General features: G+C 29.5%; 1 protein-coding gene across 4 annotated transcripts in view; it reads right to left on the reverse strand.

Moving 5' to 3' along the window:
• The window catches only part of Ptpmeg (protein tyrosine phosphatase Meg), a 90,145-nt gene that overhangs the window by 61,111 nt on the left and 5,339 nt on the right, over positions 1 to 23,695 (reverse strand). For 2 of the 4 annotated variants that reach the window (XM_087157677.1, XM_087157679.1), the window contains exon 2: positions 16,352 to 16,489. The gene's annotated coding sequence lies outside the window, so the exon portion shown is untranslated. Of the gene's footprint in view, positions 1 to 863; positions 1,125 to 16,351; positions 16,490 to 23,695 lie in introns of those variants that run through there. The other 2 variants (XM_087157678.1, XM_087157681.1) reach the window with 2 other exon arrangements.

The raw sequence follows: 23,695 nt of genomic DNA on the forward strand, positions 1-23,695 counted from the left end.
TCATAATATTGGGTGTCACTGGGAAATGTGGTCACAATAGTTTGGTCAGGAGAATGGTTGGAAGTTTGGACACCTTAATAATAATTTTACTTTCTCGAATTTCACTACAGCTGGAGAAATTTTTAAGCGAATTGAAAAGTTTTTGAACGCAATTGTGAAACATGTTTAGTCAAAAATAATTTTCAATAAATATTTACATATTTTTTATTATTTTATTCAATAATAATCGTAAAAATCTTGTATTGTAAGGTGTACAAATTTTTACATTATTTTAAAGAATGTAAAAATTTGTACACCTTACAATACACAATACACAAACAGGTCAAATTTGTACACCTTACAATTGACCTGTAACATATGCAGGGGTCTGTCTAGGTTTTTCTGAGAGGTACCCATTTTGTGAAAATTTAGACATAACTTGTGAAAATTAAAAATTATGTTAAAAAATCAACACAAAAATATGGTTAAAATATGGATCTATCGTTTCTTACGAAACACAAAAATAAAATTTTAAGAAAAAGTATTTTATGAAAGTTTTTTCCCAAAGTTGAATTTGTGAGAGTACCGCTAAACGGTAGTAAATTTGGTTTGGACAGACCTCTGATATGGCAAAATTCAAAACTTGAACGAAATTGTTCAGCTAGTTCCTTAAAAAATAAAATTTTAAATATACTAGTTTTTTTTTCTTTCTTTTTTTTTTGCAAACAAAATTTTCTTCTTTCCATTTTATTTTGAATCTGTCATAACCACTAATTAATGCTAAAAAAGAATGGAAATTCTTTTTAGAACTATAAAATAACATAACTAAAATTACAAAATGGGACACTAAAATTAAAAAAAAAAAAAAATAGGCAGAAACTCACCATGGGGATGATAGTGCGACCCCAAGTTGGAGCATCACTTATAATTTTAAGACCTAACAAATTTGCAACGTAAAGGGATTCTCACAACCACGAAGATTATTTTCTTGGAACAGAATTATATAGAACAAGATTTGCTCCCTCATCCTCACCTGACGAACATCGATAGACAGCGGGAACATCAAGATAAAAATTCCTTCATCCATGAAGAAATACATGAAGAAAAACGTGTAAACATTACTGATGGTATCCGACTTCAACGCCAAGAAAGCGTGGCTGTTTTATTTTTTGATTCAGGCTGAAGCTGACGCACGGCGAACGGAACAAGAGAGAAAAACGCCAATAATCGCCAGAAGAAAACGATTAAGTTTTTGAAAAATAGAGATCTCACCTAGCACTTAAAAAAATTATAAGAAATAAATTAAAAGTTGCTAGATTATTTTTGGTATAAAAATGTGCTTTAAATTATTTTTGATCTAATTAATTTAAAACCTAAAAAAATCATACAAAAGATATTTAAGTCTTCAAATTTCTAAAAACAAATGTAATAAAGTGAAAATAATTTCATTGAACATTTTGGCGAAAAAATATTTTATGAATCTTTACTAGAAACCATTTCTTCCCTTTTAATAAATCTAAAATGTCAAATATTTTCAACTGCAATAAATTAAAAAATAAATAAATAAATAAAACATGAAAGCGGGAGGGTAAGATAATTAGCATTTAATTCGTTTACGATTAAAAGAAAAATTATTTGGCAAAATAAATTTAAGACACAATAGCCAACAAATGTGAATTTAGAATTTTTTTTTAAACTCCCTTTATCCAAAACCGCTCAGAAAAAGAAAAAAAAACTACATAATGCTAATGAATGTAAGTTAAATTTTGTTTCAAATGTAAAGGCTTTTTTTTTAAAGAATACTTTAAAATGCAAGGTTTATCAGCATTCACGCTAATTATTTTTATTTTTTTCATTATTAATTAAACATAAATTTACGTTCACGGGTCCAAAAAAAAATTAAATAATTTGTTCAATGTTATGTTAATAACATATTCATACAAAGGTAAAATGAATAAAAACGTCTCTGAAAATTTCAAAAACATTTCCGACGTTATACAAAATATTCCGTGTATAATATCGATAAAGTCAAATTTTAAATGACTTAATAAAAGCATACAAGATACTTCACTCAATTTTGTATCACCGTTCCAAAAAGATGTAAACAAAACTAATGCTCATACACATAACCTTTAAAAAAAAATTTTACTTTTAATAAAAAATATTAATAAAAACTTTTAATTAATGTAATTTGGAAAATATTGAAATATATTAACTAGTAAATGTAAAAAGTTTTATTTTAGTAAAAAAAAAAAATGCTCTAAAGAATTTCTTGCTTTAAAATTTATATGTAAGTTTAACTATAAAGATGTTATTTCCTATTTTGTAAGCATTTGAAACAGTATAAATATCTCAATCTTCCTGTTAACACATATAGAGTGAGTCATTTGGACTTTAAGGGAGATTTGTAAAAGGGGATTTAATGGGGAAATTTGAGCCCCAGCAGTTCATGGATAAGGGGACGCCCCTTCCATTGTTTTGGGTCCCTAGTCATGGAGCACTGCCGGGCGCACGTGTTGGGAGAGAATGTGTGCAGTATAAGTGCCTAAACCCAAAAGTTTCACAAAGCAGCACCGGGCCCCAAATCGCATCGCGGCCAGGATCCCCCACGTAGATGTTGTTATTCCAACTCAGGTTTAATCATTTCATTATTTTTCAACGTTTTGGATCTGACGTCATTTTTTATCGTTTTCTCCAATCGGAGACTAACAGAATTTCAAATAAAATTTTGCTGTCCAAGAAAACTAGCATTCAATCACTTGAATATTTTTCCAATGAGAAAAATAAAATGAAATGTGCATGTAGCATTAATACAAGCGGAATTGGCAATGTTCATTATTTAAAAAAAAAAAAGAAAGAAATGGATTTGTTTTATTTTATTCGGATTTTTTTTTACTTAAATCTGTTTTTTGATTTTTCTTATATTTATATATCTGATAAAATATATTAACATCACTCAATATTATTTAAAAACAACACTAAAGCTAAACAGTTGATTTTTCTCACTAAAATGTTTTAATTTTTTTTATTTAATTATTACAAACTAATCACTGAATAAATAAAAATAAAATCACGGTTATTTTTGTTCTAACAAAACATCCTAACATTTTAAAACAACATTTTGACTTAAATCTGTTTCTTGATTTTTCTTATATTTATATATCTGATAAAATATATTAACAGCACTTAATATTATTTAAAAACAACACTAAAGCTAAACAGTTGAATGTCCTTACTAAAATGTTTCAAATTTTTTTTTTTAATTATTACAAACTAATCACTGAATAAATATAAATAAAATCACGGTTATTTTTGTTCTAACAAAACATCCTAACATTTTAAAACAATATTTTGACTTCAATCTGTTTTTTGATTTTTCTTATATTTATATATCTGATAAAATATATTAACAGCACTTAATATTATTTAAAAACAACACTAAAGCTAAACAGTTGAATGTCCTTACTAAAATGTTTCACATTTTTTTTTTAATTATTACAAACTAATCACTGAATAAATAAAAATAAAATCACGGTTATTTTTGTTCTAACAAAACATCCTAACATTTTAAAACAACATTTTGACTTCAATCTGTTTCTTGATTTTTCATATATTTATATATCTGATAAAATATATTAACAGCACTTAATATTATTTAAAAACAACACTAAAGCTAAACAGTTGAATGTCCTTACTAAAATGTTTCAAATTTTTTTTTTAATTATTACAAACTAATCACTGAATAAATATAAATAAAATCACGGTTATTTTTGTGGTAACTAAACATCCTAACATTTTAAAAACGGAGAGGCAGTTAATCAATTAGACATCCAATGAAGAGTAAATTAATATAGACCAAAATACACGAAGGGGAAAAAAAATTATGTATGTTTCTCAGGACAGAATTAAGAGAATTTGCAGACTCTAAGAAAGCAAGAGAATTTGCAGCCCTGGTCGATTATCTCTAGAACTACTGGACCGATTTTAATGAAATTTGATATGCACATGCATTGATACAATACAAAACAAATAACCATTCAACAATTGTAATACACACGCATGATCATGCGTAACACTCGTTGGAGTCGGAAGGTATGAAACAGCGGTTGCAGAATAAACAAAAAAAAAAATGGGTTAATAGGGGTATGGTCCCTTCTTACAAAAATACAGGCTTTACGTCGTGATTTCATACTTGATATAAGGCAGTTTATCATTTTCTGTGGCAATTGTCCTGAATTGTTCTGTGGCAATTTCATACCTTCCGACTTCAACGAGTGTTACGCATGATCATGCGTGTGCATTACAATTGGCGAATGGTTATTTGTTTTGTATTGTATCAATGTATGTTCACATCAAATTTCATTAAAATCAGTCCGGTAGTTCTAGAGATAATCGACCAAGTCTGCAAATTTTGTTTGCAGACTTGGAGCCAAATTGCAGAGTATGTATACTACCAGCAACTCTACATAGAGCTAATGGAAAATTATAATTCAACAGCTTAACGTTACACTTATCCACATTTAGTCTCTAATTTTATTTATTTATCGATGTATTTTCAAAATTCAAATTAATAATAAATCATTATTTCCTTGGATAAAACCTTCATTAGGGGCCGTTCAAAAAGTACGTACACAAAAATGGAGAAATTTTAACCCCTCTCCCCCTTCGTACATTACCGTACATAAGGTCTTACTCCCCCCCCCCTAGATTACGTACATTTTATCAGTCTACCTCCCTTTTTCATAAAAATTCAAATAATTCATTCATTTAAATTATTTAAACAATAACAGCCAACTTTATCTTTGAATCAATCAATAAAACAATCTTATCTAATCAACATAATAATTTCTTACAAGCAATACAATTAATCTACAGTATTTTGCCAAGGACATTCCAAATGCTTCTCGAGAGACCCCAATTCAGCGTTACTCTTGTCTGCGACTGATGAAAAATTTAGATTATCTTCATCAACGAGATCATCTTCGATCCACTCTGCATCATCTTCGTTTTCCTGGTTTCGGAGGATAACCAAAAGTACTAGTTTTTGAGAACTGATTTACTCATTCTAACAAGTGGTCGCCGTGTGAAAAAAAAATACAAGAACAACAAACATACGTATAATACATGTGTAGGAAAAAGTAAAATTTAAATTTGGTGTATGCTTATGATGTACGTACTTTGTATAATAACTCCCCCCTCCCCATCGTACAAAACCATACAAAATAGCAAATCCCCCCCTTCTGAATGTACGTACTTTTTGAAAGGCCCCTTACCAATGAAATCAGACTTTAAAAAGAATCACATCTCAAAGAATATTACTTGTAAAAATATTCTCGACTTTTAGTGACTTATATTTTTAAAAAATCAACTAGTTAAAATAATTTATTTTCTTAAAAAAAAAATCACAGTTGATTTAAATCAATGATTTTTTTTAAAAAAGTCAAATAATTTAAATTGCGATCTTAATCACGATTCAAATCAAGGGCTTAAAATCATGCCAACCCTGGATACAAGCAACTTTTTTTTTTCAAGCAACAAAAACAGACATACACTATAATTAATTTTGATCACGAGTACGAAAAGATTTACATAATTGAATATGAAGAGAGATTACACCACAAAGATTAAAATCACGAACATGCAGAAATGGCTTCTATACCTCATTCTATTATTGAGAAATAAAAACTTTAAAATGGAAAATTAGAAATTGAGGGAAAATCGGAGAATTAACGCCTAATTCGCTCATTATAAGTTATTTTTAAGAATTTTTTTTTGAACTAAATTGGCATGAATATAAATTGAAAAATTAGAAAATGAGGGAAAATCAGACAATTAAAGCCATATTTGCTCAAAATAAGTAATTTTTAAGAATTGTTTTTTAGAACAAAATTAGGCATGAACATAAATTTGTTGGTAGTTAAAAGTAGAAAAAAGAAAATCATCATTATTATTATTTTGAGAAAAAATTATGAAACTAAAATTTCTGCTTTCACAGAAAAAAATGAATTTTTAAAAAATGAAATACCAGTATATCCTATCTTTTTATTATTTTTATTTTATTTACTTATCTATTTATTGAAGGTAGAAAAATTGGTAGAAGTGATAGACTAACCGCATTAATCGTTATATAATTCTGTCGGTTTTCCATGTGAAGATCAGGGTTGGCATGATTTAAATCACTTGATTTAATCAACTATGATTTATTTATTTTTTTATGAAAATCATTGGCTTAAGCCAATTGATTTTTAAAATAAATCGTTAGCCAAAAATATTTTTGTACATTGTTATTCATAAAAATATTCCGTATCATTCTTTTTAAAGAATGATTTCATTAATAATGAAGGTTTTAGCCAAAGAAATAATGAAGATAAAATATATATAAATTACTATATTTCAAAATAGATTAATAAATAAATTAAATTAAAGAATAAAAGTGAATAAGACTGGGTTGAAATTGTTAAAGTATCTTTTTCCATTAACTGAGAGCAAAATAATTTGTATTATTGTATAATTGGTATTAAATACATTTTAATTATATCCCTTTAGTTTTATGTTTATTTAAATACTTTAAATGGTTTTAAAACACCTTAAACACGTAGTTAATGTTTACCAATATTGAAGAGAGACTTGTTCTGCCCAGAAAAACTTACAATTTTTTTTTTCTTCTTAAATGTATTCTGATCTAAACTAACTTACTTTCAATTGGATATCTTTAACTGACAAACTACTTCCCTGTCTTTTAAATTTTAGGATGTTAAAATTTTGAAGAATAAAAATAATTGACTTAATTTTTTCAATGATTAGTTAGCAATTAATTTTTGCAACATTTTAGCTAGAAATCTGAACAGTTTCAGCTATGTTATTGACTTTAAAATAATATTAAGTATTATTAATTTTAGATGATTTGGCCGGTATAGATAAAAAAAAAATCTGATTTAAATTAAATAAATCTGATTTATAAAATGAAAAAAATCATGGCTTTAGTCAACCCTGATGAAAAGACCTGCATGATATAATAGCAAACGTATACCCACCCGATGGCAATACATTCATAAAATCCCTAAATTAGAATAGTTAGCAAAACCTTAATTATCAAATGACTTCTTCAAATTAGCAAACTCTGAAAAAGATTAAATTTAATAAATATTAAAATAGATTGAGAAAAAAAATATGAGTAAACAATTTGAACCATCGAAGAAGGAAGTGTTTCGGTAAATAACGAATCTATTTCACAACATTTAACATTCCACATTGAAATTCCCGTCCTTTACAACTCCCTTAACTAATAAGATGATTGTTGAACTGTTGTTTTATTGAGAAGAAATATTTTCACAGTAAGTAGAACAGCTTTTGTGGACACTATATGTACGCGTTCCACATGAAATGGTCACCTTCTTTGAGGCGTAACGTCATTGTGTGGTCGTTACAAAGGAATTTTTTCCTCTCCTTATTAGAACAATTGCGCAATCTAACTCAACTACAACAACTTATGAATTCGTATGCTGACTTCATAGTAATTTCTTGCCTCTTACTAATCCAGCAGTATGAAACGAATGAAAAATAATTAAACGAAAGTAAATCTTAGGATTTCAGTGCAAAAATTAATTGTACTCAAACTAATATAATAATCATATATGTCGTGGTCAGTTCATATATATATACATACTTCTATCTTATAGAACACACTAAAATTTTCGAAAAAGCTTTCTTATATTAAATAACGATATTTTAAATTACCAAATGAGATGCAAAAATGTACTTCCTCTGAATAAACATTTGATTTGATGTTTTGTTTTGATTTTTTGTTGATGAATTTTTTGTTTTGATGAATTAGGATTTCTGACCCTCAAAATATAGGGTGTAAAAGCAATCTGAGAAATATGGTCCCAATAGTCGGTCGGAAATTGGACCCTTAAAGTTAATTTTACTTTTTGCGCATATGGAAAGAAATTTTTCAGCGATTCGTTTATTTAAAGATAATTCCAGGTGAAAAATAATTGCTATTTCTCATTATTTAATTTAATAACAGTCGCCGACCCGCCTGTGTAGGGGTTAGGGAACTGCCCTTGCACCAGAAAGGTTCTGGGTTCGAATCCCGGGCAAGGCATGGATGTTCTTTCCTTCTCTATACTATCTGTCCTTACTGTGGGAGCAACGTTGGCCCACCTAATATGGTGCCCCTGAAAGAGTGGCCAACAAATCTGCCCTTCAGATACCTGTATGACCTAGGTCATTTTCTAGGTGGGCATTAGAAAAAAAAAATAAAAAATTAATGACAGTCAAAAAAATTTTTAACTGCTAATTTTTACATCATTTCAAAGTATGTAATTTTATACGGCAAAATATAAAATTTGAATGGAATCAGTCGAATAATTTCTGAGAAATCGAACTTTAAAAAGGAAAAATTTTCAATTCGATTTTTTAGAAGCTTTCAACCGATTTCGTTCAAATTTTGTATTTTGAAATACAAAATTATGTTCTTTAAAATGATGTAAAATTTTTTTACATCTTGTAATTCAGATTTCATAGACAATTAATAAATAAAACAAAAATTATTTTTTGCTAGAAATTATCTTTAGATAAACGAATTTTACAATTGTTTAATTTTTTTTTTTTTTTAATTCTATCTAAAAATTTTCGAGATATAGCGAAAGACGCAAAAAGTAAAATTGGCATTAAAGCCTCCAAACTTTCGACAGCACTTCTGACCTCACTACTGGAACCATATTTCTCAGGTTGTGGCTACCCCCAATAATTTGAGGGTCAGAAAAAAATGAATAAAAAAAGGGGGTGGTATGTTTATTTAGAAAAAGTACGTTTTATTGATTGATTTTGTAATTTAAAAATCCTCTGCATTACCTAATAGGCATATTTGTGTTCACCCCTCAAACCATTAAGATTGAGACCTAGAGCTTCGAAACAACCTAGTACGTGGAAATTCGATCATTAGATCGAAAGTTAAGAAATTTTTTATTTTATTTGTTTATATATTTATTTTTTGAGCACTGTACGTCTTTGAGCTTGTTCTTTAGTTTGCAAAAACCAAGAAGTGCGTTGAAAAGTTTTTTTTTCTTCTGAAATATTGAAATGCTTAGACCAGTTTTTTTTTATGCAAAAAAAAAAAAAAAAAAAAACGCGAAATAAAAGTCAAATTATACTTTGGAAAATGTAATGCTAATTTGATAGAACTTGTGAATTTAATAGTTAAAAGAAACAATATTCGAGAGATAGCCTGTTGTTAAATGAACAAACAATAATAAATTAATACCACGTTTCAGACACGCCAACCTCCATAATTTACAATAAATATTAATTTATACTGAAAAAATTGAAAATGAAGTCTTTTTTTTTTATTTAGTATTTTATTTCACTATTATTTTGGATGCCAGATATTTCTATGAAGCTCCAGAACCTAAAACAATGCAGTTATGAATAAAGATGAAAGAGAAAAAAAATACAAAAGGTCGAATGGAAAAAAAAAATTGGGATAGTCACATTATGACGCGACGTGTAACAACGTGCAATTACGGTTCGCAATTAACAAAGGCAACGTTTAGTGAAAGTCTGTGGTTTGAAAAATAAACGGCACTATTCCCAAAATTTAAGGCAATTCACTGCTGAATTATTAAAATATAGTAGGTTGTAAATGGGCTCAATGGTGCAATTTCTCCTTAGAAAATTGTGCAAAGAAAGAAAAAAAAACATAAGTTGTTCCTTTGCTAGCAACTCTTATTTAATTTTTTAGCTGGATGCAACCTTATTCTAACCAAAATTGAACGCAGTCATCATAAGTATTCTGTACCGAAGAATGATTTATAAAAGAAGATATAAAAAAGAAAAGAAAATGTGTTTTAAAATAATGAAACAAGAAATACATTTAAGCGTAATCTAAAAAGAAAAAAGGTTTTTTACATATAGATAAGTTTTAATTTTTATTTTAAATAACTATAAGAAATCTGACTTACACGGATGCAGTTATTTTATTTTATAGCCAGCGTGGAACAGCCTATCCAATTTTAAGTTTACGGTTATCGGCGATAAACTCAGTAGACTTGTAATTTTGAACCCAACCCGGATGGCAAGTGAACTCCTGGCTCAATCATTGGGACAAACTAACCTTCGTGAAGGACTTTAGATGGAACTAAACTGCATTTGCGTTACAAGGAGAGGAAAAACACTAAAAGCTCACGCAGTTGGCTGGGTGGCAAGGGGATTCTATCCCATGATCCGTCTACCACTGAGAATATTTTACGTCATCACTGTGGTCGGTGCGAGCCGGGAGCAGAATTCGTATCAGTCAGCTATCGCTGAGATTCAAAATTGGGTCGCCACCTATCTCCTGAACTACCGCGGCTCGGATGCAGTATTATTAAATTTATTTGAAATTAAGTAAATGTTTAAAAAAATGAAAACTTCCTGTTTTGTTAAAAAGAATTAATAGTGAATTATTGCCTAACACATAAAAATAATTTTACCATTAAAAATCAATAAAAATTTAAAATATCTTCACCATCAAGATAAATTTCATTAAAAAAAATTCAAAAATGTATAAATAACTAAATAAACTATCAAATCATTAAAGGAAAAAAAAAACATTTTCTTTAATAAATTGTAACTGGGATTGCATATCGATAAGTGTGTGCTTGTATAACTGTTTTAAAATAAACTTTAAATAAGATTTTTTTAAAAATGTCTATAGACTAAAAAGTTAATAATCGAGTGATGTTAATCACACTGCTTATGCACGATAGTCTGTGCATGATAACTTAAAAGCTAAGGAGTGTTTCAATTATTTTTAAAATTTTATTAAAATTATCACAAATGAATTTTATTGCGATATATTTTAAACATTAAATCTATGAAAAACTAGAAAAAAGAAAAATGAATCAATTTTCGTTTCATAAAATAAGACGTGGGTTTACAAATTTGCTTTTCGCGTTCGCGTAGGTCTGCCAATTTTTAATCTGTTTCAGAAGTTGTCACGCCCTTAAACAGAATTAAAAAATATTAAATAAATGACCACGCAGATTTCAAAAGTTCAATGTTCCTTTATAACAGATTTTAAATAAATTCTCCAATATTTATATTAGTTAATAGTTCTTTCGTACTCGGTAGCTTTAATTTTGCAAGTACAGTCAAAAGTGCGTTATCTTATAACGCACGTGTAATTCCCGTAATAGAGGACATGTTATTATAAGAAAATACACATATTTTACGTTACGATTGTGGTGAAGAGAAAAAGATTCGTGTGTAATGTTGACTTCAAAAGTAAAAAGGGATATAAGTCGGGATAGCCTAGTTGAAAGGGCACTGGACCCATGCCCAAGAAGTCGTGGGTTCGATCCCCGCCGGCCAAAGACTTCCCGATTGTAAATGATGACTGGTGCAAGCTAAATCTGTCGAGTCACAAAGTCCTCCATGTTCCCATAACAAATCATACCTCTGGGGGTACTGGTCCAGGAGTTTCTTTGTCATCTGGATTGGTTCAAAATTACAAGGCTAGGGAGTTGAAAATTAGTAGTCGTAAACCCGAAATAGGATCGGCTGTTCATCGAAAGTTATAAATAAAAAATAAAGGGATATAACGGGTCAAAGTATTTATGTTGTCAACTAAAGGCGCATTCTTAAAAACAGCAGAAATAGTTTTCTTTTGTAAGGAAAAAGATAACTTGGTCGGTGGTCGCCTACACATTTCGTTCATAATAACATTTTGATAGAACTATTTTAATTTAGGAATTAAAATATGAATTATTCCTCTGATCAAGATTGAACTCTTCGGTTTTCTTACAAGGCTCTTTAAGAAAAGACATTTCGAAAATATTAAATTCATGCCATATCGTGTTAAATTTATATCATCACGAAAAATTTTTTTAAACTTTAAAAACATACAACTGATTAGTTGTCTTGATTACTAATGATGAAACTAACGATACCCAACCCTAACGGGTTCTGAAAAAGTAATTTTTAGATAACCTAGAATTATGAAGAGAAATGTATGAATATTCTGTCACATTTCTTTCTTTTTTTTAATTGGATATTCAGTTACGCAGAATTAAAAAATATTTAACTTGACCAGATTCAAATATTTACTCAATGTTCCTAGTTCATGTTATATATTCCTCTAATATAAATTTGTCCTATCAAATTTTCAGTTTTTATAGATATAAAACAGTTCGTTCGCAAACGATTTTGCTTTTGTGCTTGGTAAAGCATCACAAGTTTCAAGATTATTTTAAATTCACAGAACTAATCACCTTCATGATAAACCGGACGTTTCACACAAAAAATCTAACTAATTACTAAAAATGAATTCTTCGGTGGCAAAATAACCGGATATTTACTTAAAAATCCTAGAGTTTAACAGATAAATTTTTAATTTGTCAAATATTCATTACTAGGTGCATCAAATAACGAATAAATATTTTTTTAAGTTTCATAATTATTGCAATAATTCTTTAATATAGATTTCTTTCTCTGAATAGCGTGAAAGATAACATAAACGTAAAAAGTAAAGGACAATATTTTAGCAGACATAGCTTGATTAGGGACTCAAAACGATTTCGATTCAAATGTGTAATAGTCAAGACCGCCACGAAAATTAGCACTAAGATTGAAAAAAAAAAAAAAAGTCAAGGCTTTACTTTAAACTTTGAAGAAGAAAAAAGAAAGAAATGCTGAAGCAAGACGAAAATTTAGGTTCAGAGTTTCTAGTATATTAATGTCGATTTTTGTTTTCTTTTCACTTTTATCCTACGCACTTTGCCAGATGTCATTTCCAGGGCAATCTTGGCGAGCGTAAAACTGGCATCATGAATGAATTTTCATTTCACGGAGAAATAAAAACTCTCTCTTCAAGTTTTCTTATCTTTGAACTGTTTATTTCAAGTAGAAAAACAACAACGCGTAGGGTACCTACTAAATTAAAGTAAAAATATCATTATAATTGACGAATTGATTGAACTAACACAATCCAGTGGTGGCTGGTCATATAGTCATGATAAGTACCCCCACTTTTTGCAAATTTTTACTGATTTGATTACTGATTAATTAAAAACCATCGTTATTACATTTATTAAATTTAATTACATTTTAAAAAAACAATAATAATACCACGGGATTTTAATAACTCTGACCTCTTTTCAAAAAAAGAGGATTCTTTAGTTTTTGGAACAATTAAATTATTTGTTCTAAAATCCAATTTGCAATTTATGTGGCAGCAACAAAATTAGCTTTATTGTCATTTTATTGCTGCCACATAAATTGTATACTTAAATTGGCATTTGTTTATATTTTTGCGATGGGTTCCTTAATTTACCTAGAGAAAGTCTAATTTTGCCTCCTCACACCCCAGCATTAAACTATCTAGTCTGTTATTGTCGATAATTAATCAAATAAAGTTTTTGGCAATTTTAAATTTCCTACAATTTAACAAATCTTTGGCACAGTTTTTGAGGAACAGTTTTTCTAAAGCACAGATTATCTACTGAAGGCAAATTAATTTTCTAAACTTTAAAAATTTACAATTATGATTTTTTTTATTTATTATTATTGCTTACAACACGAATAATTTCTAATTTCAATGACTAAGGATTCGAAAAATTCGACAATCGTCTAAATCTGTCAAATATCACGCAAAATTTCCTTAATTCCCGAATAGAGAAAATGTTGGGAAGTCCGATACTAATCTGATTGTTGTTTTATTTTAACTTTATATAATTATAGTAGACTTAACTAAACTCCTTTACGTAAAATATTGAAAGAAACTAAAGTTGTTTTTAATTCCTGAAAAAATTCATTCGTTTTTTATTTCAATTATTGCTATTTATTTTTCACTGACTTAGAAATCAGGTATTAAATAACTTGAAAATAAATAGTATTAATGATTTCTTAATCAGATTAATAATTTCTTAAACACGACTGCAATTATATATTGTTTGAAATAGTTGTTTTATCACTTGATATTTCTTTTTTTAAAAATGAGTTTCTTTGATTTTTTCCGCTTAAGTTAAAAAGGACGGAAAAAAATTTCTCCGGGATTTTTTTCCCCTGTGGCAATATTAACTTTGCCATCACCAAAGTTCTCTGTTTATGAAAAGTTGATTCCGAAAGATCAACTTTTCATAAACAGTACAAAAATAATTTTTATATAGGGGGAAATTGTGAGGAACGACAGAATGATCAGCTTCCCCACAGCCCGCACACCAAAAATAAATAAATAGCTTTGTTTAACTAACAAGGGGTAAAACATGCCTTCCAAATTTATCAAAGTATTTTATCTCCTAAACGGACAGAGAGATAAAAAGTCCAAATAAAGCTAATGGAAGCAAAAGAAACAATATAGGTTGGTGGAATTTACGGGGGAAAATGAGTGCGAATTTGGGTAAAAAACATTTTTGAAGTATGAAAGTCATTATATTTTAAGGATTCTTTTACGGTGAAACCTCCAGGAAAATCCACCTCTATGTAGCGACCACTTTTGGAGAGGCACGGATTTTTTCCATAAACTTTGTTGAAAAAACCTCCAGGAGTTCCCTTGTCTTTTTGGTTGAGTGCAAAATTACAAAGCTAACAGTCGTAAACTCAGAATTGGGTCATTAAAGCCGGTTATAAAATAAAATATAATTATTTACAAATTTATTTTAAATAAAACTAACGCCTTTTTTTATATTTTTCTTAAACTTCAAAAAATTAAAGTACAGAATTTTAAAACTAAAAAAAAAAAAAATTTCTCTCCACAAAACAAAATTTAAAGTCAACATTTTAAAGACATTTACATTTTATAAAAGAAATATATTATAGAAATTAAACAGCATTTACGGCTTAAAAGCAACGTCTCAAAGAATAATTAAGACAATGAAAAAGAAATTTAATTTAAATGTATAATAAGAAAGTTAGAAAGAAAGGAAGAAAAAAATATGGTGTTTACAATGGAAAGAAATAAGCTTATTCTCACTCCCTCCCTACTCATGACTGCTGAGCACATAATATCGTGTTTCACATGATCGACTACAATTACAATATCAGTTTTGTCACATGAAGATTCGTTTGGTTAATCAACGGAACGAAAAATCTAAAAATCTTATTTCAAAAAAGTAAAAACTTGTTTTATAAGTACACTGACGGAAAAAAAGGTGGATTTTCTTTTCGCAATATTGCAGAAAGACTGGGAAGAAATGGATGCAACTGCGCATGATTTTATTTTATTTTAAAATCGCCGTTAAACAGCCGACCGTCTTTGGGTTCACGATTTCTAATGTTCACAGCCGACCGTCATTGGGTTTACGATTTCTAATGTTCAACTCCGTATCCTTATAATTTTGATCCCAATCCAGAAGGCAAGGGAGCTCCTGAATCAGTACCCCCAGAGGTATTGATTTGTTATGGGAAGTTGGAGGACTTTGTGACCCCGACAGATTTAACTTGCATCAATCAACATTTAATACACGGGGATTCTTCGGCCGCTTAGATTCAAACTCCCGTTCTCCCAAACACGAGTCTAACGCCCTGCCGCCTATCCCGGCTCCTACTGTGCATGTTTGTTGGCAACATTGGTCAAGGGAAGGTACTGCTTCAAGAAGACCGGGTTCTGGGCTGCTACGCGGTCCTGATCAGAGGGCAGACCGACGTATACGGCGCATGACTGTGGAGCACCGTATTGTGACTGTATCAGAAATTCGATGTGCAGTTGGCACTGCAGTGACACAACGAACTGTTACAAATTGGCTACTTCAAGTACAGCTCCGAACGAGGCGCTTTGTAGCTTGCATTCCCCTCACTCCAAACCATTGCCATATACGACGTGACTAGTGTAGAGTTGGAGCTCACTGGAGGACAGAGTGAAGATCTATTGCGTTTTCTGGTGAAAGTCGTTTCTGTCTTGGTGCCAGTGATAGCCGTATATTAGTTAAAATTTTTAAAACTTACAGGGCATGAGGTACATTAAAATTCTAACAGCACTTTTAATTGAAGAATAACTATTTATTCTGGATTGATTAAAAAAAATTCATTTACTTACAGAACTTATGAACATGACAATTTTTCTACCTGATATTTTATATATCTGCTTAAATTATTTATATACAGTGGTGAACACAATTCTTTTAATTCATTAAAATATTAATATATTTTATGCGAAAACACTTTCCACTCTTAAAACTGTTTCCACTATGTCCACTTTTTTTGTTACCATACATTCAATTATATTTTCCACTAATTATTATTATTGTTATAATTTTTTTTTTTATTTTTAGAAAACACTTCTACTAGACTAGGTTAATTATTTTCAGGAGTTACGAAAATTCTGCAGTAGTTGGACTGTATGTCATAAAATAGCCTGATACATTGAAAGAATAAGAATCTCAGTCGAACTTACCCCAACCAAAGATCGTCGTGAACGACTATAGGAATACATTAATCCCACGCGTTTTGACCTGCCACTGGTTCCAGCATAAGGAAGATAAAGGTGATTTTTAACCAAGTAAAAATAACGTCAGCCGAAGATCCAAGGAATCTGTAAAAGAATTAAAATAAATAATGATTATAAATGACAAAAAAATTAAAACGTTATAAATTTAATAATAATGGGAAAAAAAGCTAAACATTTTAGATCAAATTTTTAGGCATAAAATCTTGAAATAAAGATAAACAAAAATTATATGAATATAATAATAGAAAAAATTAAAGCATTTCTACAGTTCTGCGAAGCTTATAGAAATCAAAGTTTGCTGTTAAAACCTTCACCGTTTTTACTTATTAATAATGATGGATAAATGGAATGTATTGGCATTTAACAATTCTGAAATGTACGAAAGCTAAAGCACTTACTGCCACTAACCGCTTAAAATTTTACACATTTTAAAGCAATTTTATCAGCAGCATTATAAACAACTCTGTAAAAATCAATAATAATGGAGGCTTCAAGCATTACACATCCTTCGTATTATTGTATTAGATTCTTGTTGTCAATTTTAGTAAATATTGGCGTTGTAACCAGAGTCCGACTAAGCCTAATTGGGGCCCGGGGCAAAAACTTCTTTGGGGGCCCCTCTCTGCTTCACTACTTCAGTAATGAAGAACCGAACTTTATGGAGGTATTTAAATTTTTCACCTCCTTATAGAAAATTGTTTAGAACCTAAAATAGCTATTAAGTCCCTCCAATGGTCAGACGAAATATCGTTCTGTCCATTTTATTGATTTTCTGACAGTTCTATGTCCATCATGCCGAATGCAGTTTTCTGATTGTTAACTTGGTCATCTAGCAGCGAAAAATTCATATCCTTGCTCACATTAGGACGGAATTCAGCTAAATTTTCACAATTACGATGGCTCAATTAATCCAATCAGAAGCTTGTATTTTTGAAAACATCGCATTTTGGCGATATGAAAAATACAGGATTTTGATTGGCCAAATTTGTCCATCTTAATTACGAAAATTTAGCTGAATTCCGCCCCTAGAAAGCCATGGATTTACGAAATATAGATGGTGTTTTTACGATAGATTGATAAAGAATCAAACATAAAACCCACGGATTTTACACTGTAGTGATACTCCGTATAAAAAAAAGTTCATTAAAGAAGGAAAAGTAAAAGAAACTTGCTACTCGATTTTGGGGCCCCCGAGACCGGGGCAACTGCCCCGTATGCCCCTACCTTAGTCAGGCTCTGGTTGTAACTTAGGAAAAGTTTCACTGATTTTCACAGAATACAATTTTTATAATTCGAGTTGTACAAAAGTGTAACGCATCTGATCATGCTTCCCCCTTCGAAGTATATTTGTAAGGTACAGATATCAATTATATAAAAAACACAATTTCCAATGTAAGGCAAGATAGATTTTTGAATACTAGTCGAATATTTTCTTTTTCAAATTTGGAACTTCTAACAACAACAACAAAAAAGATGGTCTACCCTTCGGGGCTTGATATAATGAGTCTTGTCGTCCAAATAAAAACGAATGTCATAACGTGATGTTGGTATATTGAGAGTGCACTAAAATATTGAAAATATTCAGTTATAACTATTAAATACTGGACGCTAATTTTATCGAAAACATACCATATTTTGAAAGGAAAAAAAATTGGATTCTGATAAAGTAATTAATTAAAACGCTACATTTAACGGTATTTTAATATATTTCATCTTTAATGTATTAAAATTGTTATAACGTGATGTTGCTATATTGAGAGTGCACTAAAATATTAAAAATATTCAGTCATAACTAATAAATACTGGGCGCTAATTTTATCAAAAACATGCCATATTTTGAAGAAAAAAAATATTGGATCCTGATAAAGTAATTTACTAAAACGCTACATATTTAACGGTATTTAAATATTTTTCATCTTTAATGCATTAAAATTGTTATAACGTTATAACGTAATGTTGTTTTTTGAGAGTGCTCTAAAATATTGAAAATATTCAGTTATAACTAATAAATACTGGGTGCTAATTTTATCAAAACCATGCCATATTTTGAAGAGAAAAAAATGGATTCTGATATAAAGTAATTAATTAAAACGCTACATATTTAACGGTAATTTAATTTTTCTCACCTTTAATGTATAAAAAGTGAAAAAAAAAATAACATTAGTTACGAACAGCGCCATTTTCTTTAAACAACAGAAATTCAAAGAGGTGAAGTCTAAACAAATATAAAAAGGAAGAAGGATATGAATACCACATGTTCTAACTCGGAAGAAAAAAAATCTCCCAAGAGATGTAACATTTCCCCAATTTCAATAGAAAATTCACAAAGATCGGAAATGCATCCTTTTTAAACGTAATGAATAATAATAATAACAAAACAAGCAACTACTAAGAAAAATAAATTAGAAATCGGTGTCCTTTATTAAATTACAAAGTCGAAGTAATCAGCAAAACAATAAAACGGAGCTCATATAAGACTGCGATAAAATGAAACAGAGTAAAGAACTAGAATTCAATTTTATCCCTGTAACGTAAATGGACATCGATGGTATAAAGGTCATCAAAAAGTAAGTCCAGCTTGAACAGTAAGTAAGTTTTCTTCACAATAGAACTAACAGTAGAAAGCACAGCTCTCTTTTTTTTAATTCCAAGAAATGAATCGCCCGAAAAATGAAATGAAATGAAAGAGAATCTACTGAAACTAAGTGGATTAGTTCCGCAGAACAAAAGTCACGTGCGGAATGAAGATACATAATACAATCTTGGCTTAGCTTTCAATCAAGTCAATTGACAGTCGACTTCCTAGTACAACTTAGTGCAGGGATTTTACTTTTTTTTAAAATATAGAAATTCCAGCTACGCAGATATTCCAGCTTTTTCGTCATCAATCATTGAGCGGAAGTGTATTATTATTATTCAATAAAATGGTTTAAAATGCACTTCGGAATTATTACGCATCACCGTGATAGAATGGTTGGATGCAATTCTAAATACTACTTACAATACCTTGAAAAATATAAATAACGTATATGAATTTTCAGTAAACTTTTCGATATCACAATAGCAATAAAACCATTAAAGAACATTCGTGAATATTTTTTAAAAGTTATTTATGATTGTTTTTCTACAGATTGGACTTTATATGACCACTTCCTTGCTTGTTCACATAAAAACAAAGAGCTTATGAATTCTGAATTGATCTTATTGATAGTTCGACTTTTAAAATTATTTTGAATCTGAAAAAGTGCCGAACTCATAAACAATAAATATAGATTTTTTAGAAAAAAATTAAATAAAATATTAACGTTTTTGTAACTAAAACGAAAATAAGCGGTGAATGTTCTGGCGTAATTGGTAAAGCATTTTCAGCCCTTTTTCGAGGAATAAATCCGCCATTTACTCCATAATCAAAAGAAATATTGATAGGAGAATAACATTTTTCATCAAATCGGGGAATTAACTTGTAACAGCAACTGATGAATAGGTTATAAGCGTTTTTAGAAGCTAAATACGACAATTATATAATGAAGATGTTTGGAGGAATAATTTAATTGCAGTTTTAAAAAAAAAATCAAGTTGCTAAAAACAACGTAAATAATTGGGTAATGATACGAATTTATTAACAAAAATCTATTAATGTTCCACTTTCACGGAAAAAAATTTTTCTTCATTTTTTTAAAGTGCCGTGTGAATGAGTGCAAAGCTACTTGTTTTGGAACCAACTAGAATAAATTTAGCAACGTGTTGACGCACGATTACGATGATTTGAATTAAAAATGTATAAAAAATAATAATAAGTTTTATAAATGGATTAGAATAAGGTTAAGAATGAAAACGCCGGACAGCACAATCACATCACTGTAATAATTGAAACCGAACACCCAAAAAGAGGTTTGGTGAAAAATCCCTACCTACTTTTTGAATTAACTCAAAAAATCGTGCAAACCCATTCATATAGCATACCCTAAATATAAATACAATAAACTTATGTAATCAAAGAATTATTAATTCTAATTAATTCGGATTGAGATTAGAATAAATACCCTTAATAGGAAAGCTGAATATTTTTTCAAAATTGAATAGAATATTCCATCCATGAGTAGACAATGGCAACTACATCGATAAAAGTATGAACTTGTATCGCTAACGGCAAACAAAAACCTATTTGAAAAAGTTAAAATCTACTGGGAAATTAAAAAAAAAAAAAAGAAGAAGAAAAAGATGGCAATTAAAATTTCAAGAGCAACACCAAGCATTCTTCTACGATGACACGTGCATTATTTTAAAGAGTCATAACCAGCCCTACAAAAACAAATAAATAAAAGAAAGAAAAGCGAAAGAAGTGATGTTGCCGGACTTGGTACTAAATCTTTTCGAAACTAAAGGAAAACTGAACCATAAAAAAGGGCGGAAAAATCTTAGTCACATGTATTCATTTCCTGTGAGACATAATGCTATTGAATAAGTCAGTGGCTGAGATTGCCGCAATGCTAAATTCTGCACCAAATGGCTTGGTGTCATATTTACCAGGTTTTTCGGAAAAAAGAGTTATTTGTATTTTTGGCAATGCGTACATGAAACAAAATTTTGAAAAAAAATTTTTTTTACTTTTTAGAATAATCAATTTTTATTTTATTTATTATTATTCGAAATGTTTATTTGTAATAATTTATTTTGCAGGGTAAATTATTGAAAGTGTTCATACCTAAGCTGGAGTAGCCACAAAAATTCAGAAAAAAAAGTTCCGAACAGATCAAATAAAATTTTCCATATTTAAATTTCATCAATGGTTTTTCAGCTCTGACACATTCGCGTCATCACTGGCCGTATACATTAAATACGAAATAAATTACTCACATTAATTATTGGAGAAAAAAAAACAAGCATTTTTCAAAATTTATTACGAGATTAAAAATTCATTGGAAAATATTTTGGAACAGCTTTTAATCTATATTATACGTAAATTAAACAAAAATCTCAGAAAATTTTACAAAACTTTTTTAAATAATCAGGGGTCTGTCTAGACATTTTGTGAAAGGTCCGTTTTTCGTGAAATTGTGAAAAAATTACTTACATTCTTTCAACCAGGGTCCGCTTTTATGAAATTGTGCAAATAGGGTCCGGTTATTGCAAAAAACTTTTTCAAGGACGTTTTAAATTGTAAATAGATACAAGATTATGCTCGGCACTGTAAAATTATAATAAAAAAATTAAATTTTCAAAAATAAACAGCAATTGCTGCTTCTAAATTAGAGATGCAACATTTAATATTTAGCCTATACTGCTGAACGCAGAATATTCATTTCGGACGAATAATGGAAGAATCGTCTGCCGAAGACAAAACTTAATTCGTTTACATCCATCTTTCTTGTTTTCTGCCCTGGGAAGGGTTTATTCGATTAACAAAACAATAATGTAGATAAACAAATTTGTGAAGGGTCCAATTAAAAGAAAAATCATTTTGTGAAGGGTCCGTTTTTAAGTTAAAATATTTTGTGAAGGGTCCGTTTTTATGAAAAGATATTTTGTGAAGGGTCCGTTAACGGACCCAAATTTCCTCTAAACAGACCCCTGATAATAATAGAATTTACAGGGGTCTGTCCAGACATTTTGTGAAAGGTCCGTTTTTCGTGAAATTGTGAAAAAATTACTCACATTCTTTCAACCAGGGTCCGCTTTTATGAATTTGTGCAAATAGGGTCCGTTATTGCAAAAAAAAATTTTTTTCAAGGAGTTTTTAAATTGTATAGACATATAAGATTATGCTCAACACTGTAAAATTGTAATTAAAAAAATTAAATTGTAAAAAATAAACAACAATTGCTCCTTCTAAATTAGAGATGCAACATACAAATATTTGGTATTTAGCCTATACTGCTGAACGCAGAATATTAATTTCGGACGAATAATGGAAGAATCGTCTGCCGAAGACAAAACTTAATTCGTTTACATCCATCTTTCTTGTTTTCTGCCCTGGAAAGGGTTTATTCGATTAACAAAATAATAATGAAGATAAACAAATTTGTGAAGGGTCCGATTAAAAGAAAAATCATTTTGTGAAGGGTCCGTTTTTAAGTTAAAATATTTTGTGAAGGGTCCGTTTTTATGAAAAGATATTTTGTGAAGGGTCCGTTAACGGACCCAAATTTCTTCTAAACAGACCCCTGATTTAGTACCCTGAATCGAAGCTTAAAATAAAGCACTTTTTCTAACAGAAATATTTAGTTTTTTCCAAGTTGATGAAAAAAAAAAATCTTTGATATTTTCCGGTTTTTGTAGTTACTCCGAATAATCAACTCAGCAGCAGGGCCTGAATATAGCGTCCGATGGGGCACTAAAATCACCTAATTTTAGTGTTCTACTAATAAAATTTTGGACTGAAAATTTTTTTTCTTAATTTGTGACTAAAAAAATGCATTTTAAAAGAGGACACGAAACCACAGTTCATATCTTGGTCCCCCTTTTCTCTCAATTTAATTAATATTACGGACCATAAATATGACACACAAATGTGGCAAACAAACTTAAAAAAGAAAAATACATAAAATAAAAAATAATTAAACAAATAAAAAGTAAATAAAGAACAGAAATGTGGTCGTCGAATGATTATGAATAGCATAATTAAGAAGTGATCTAGATGAATATGATTCATGTTTAAAGAAATGACTAACACTATTTAGTAAACGGAAAACAGGTGCCGAAACTTATAAGAGAGCAATTACAAAATGATAAATGATACTATCGCGGCACATCAATTTAATATGAATCAGAAGGAAAAAAAAGAACAGCAAAATCGGGATTTTACTTGCATCACGACGGCTATTGACAAACATTTGTAAAGACAATAAAAATGTTAACAATGGCAATGAAACAATATCCGGTACTAATTTGAAAGGTTACTTATGAATTCTTCAAGGTCGTTGAAGGAAAAAAAGAAAAACCTTTCTTAAGAAAACAGTTCCTTCAACTATAGCGGAATGTCGCACAAGAAACAATGCTTGTCCTAAAATGTGGTTTATATCTTCCGACGATCTACGCGTAACAAATTTACAAGGTGTCAGCACGTAAAGCTAATATTTCATAAAATCAAAGAGATATTTTGTGTAAAATGCTATAATTTTAAATGGAATAAAAATCGCCATATTTCTGAATAAAATCAAATGAAATAATTTTCAATCGAACCATAAAACCTTCTGAAACTGCAGCTTCAAATAAGTTCATGCGGAAAGAATTTTCTTTTGAAAAGAAAAAAAAAATTACTTTTCTTTTCTACAGAAATTTACAACGTAA

Source organism: Parasteatoda tepidariorum, chromosome 2 (genome assembly GCF_982258835.1).
Source record: "Parasteatoda tepidariorum strain Cologne lab strain chromosome 2, Ptep-v5.0, whole genome shotgun sequence".
In the NCBI taxonomy this organism is placed as follows: Eukaryota; Metazoa; Arthropoda; class Arachnida; order Araneae; family Theridiidae; genus Parasteatoda; species Parasteatoda tepidariorum.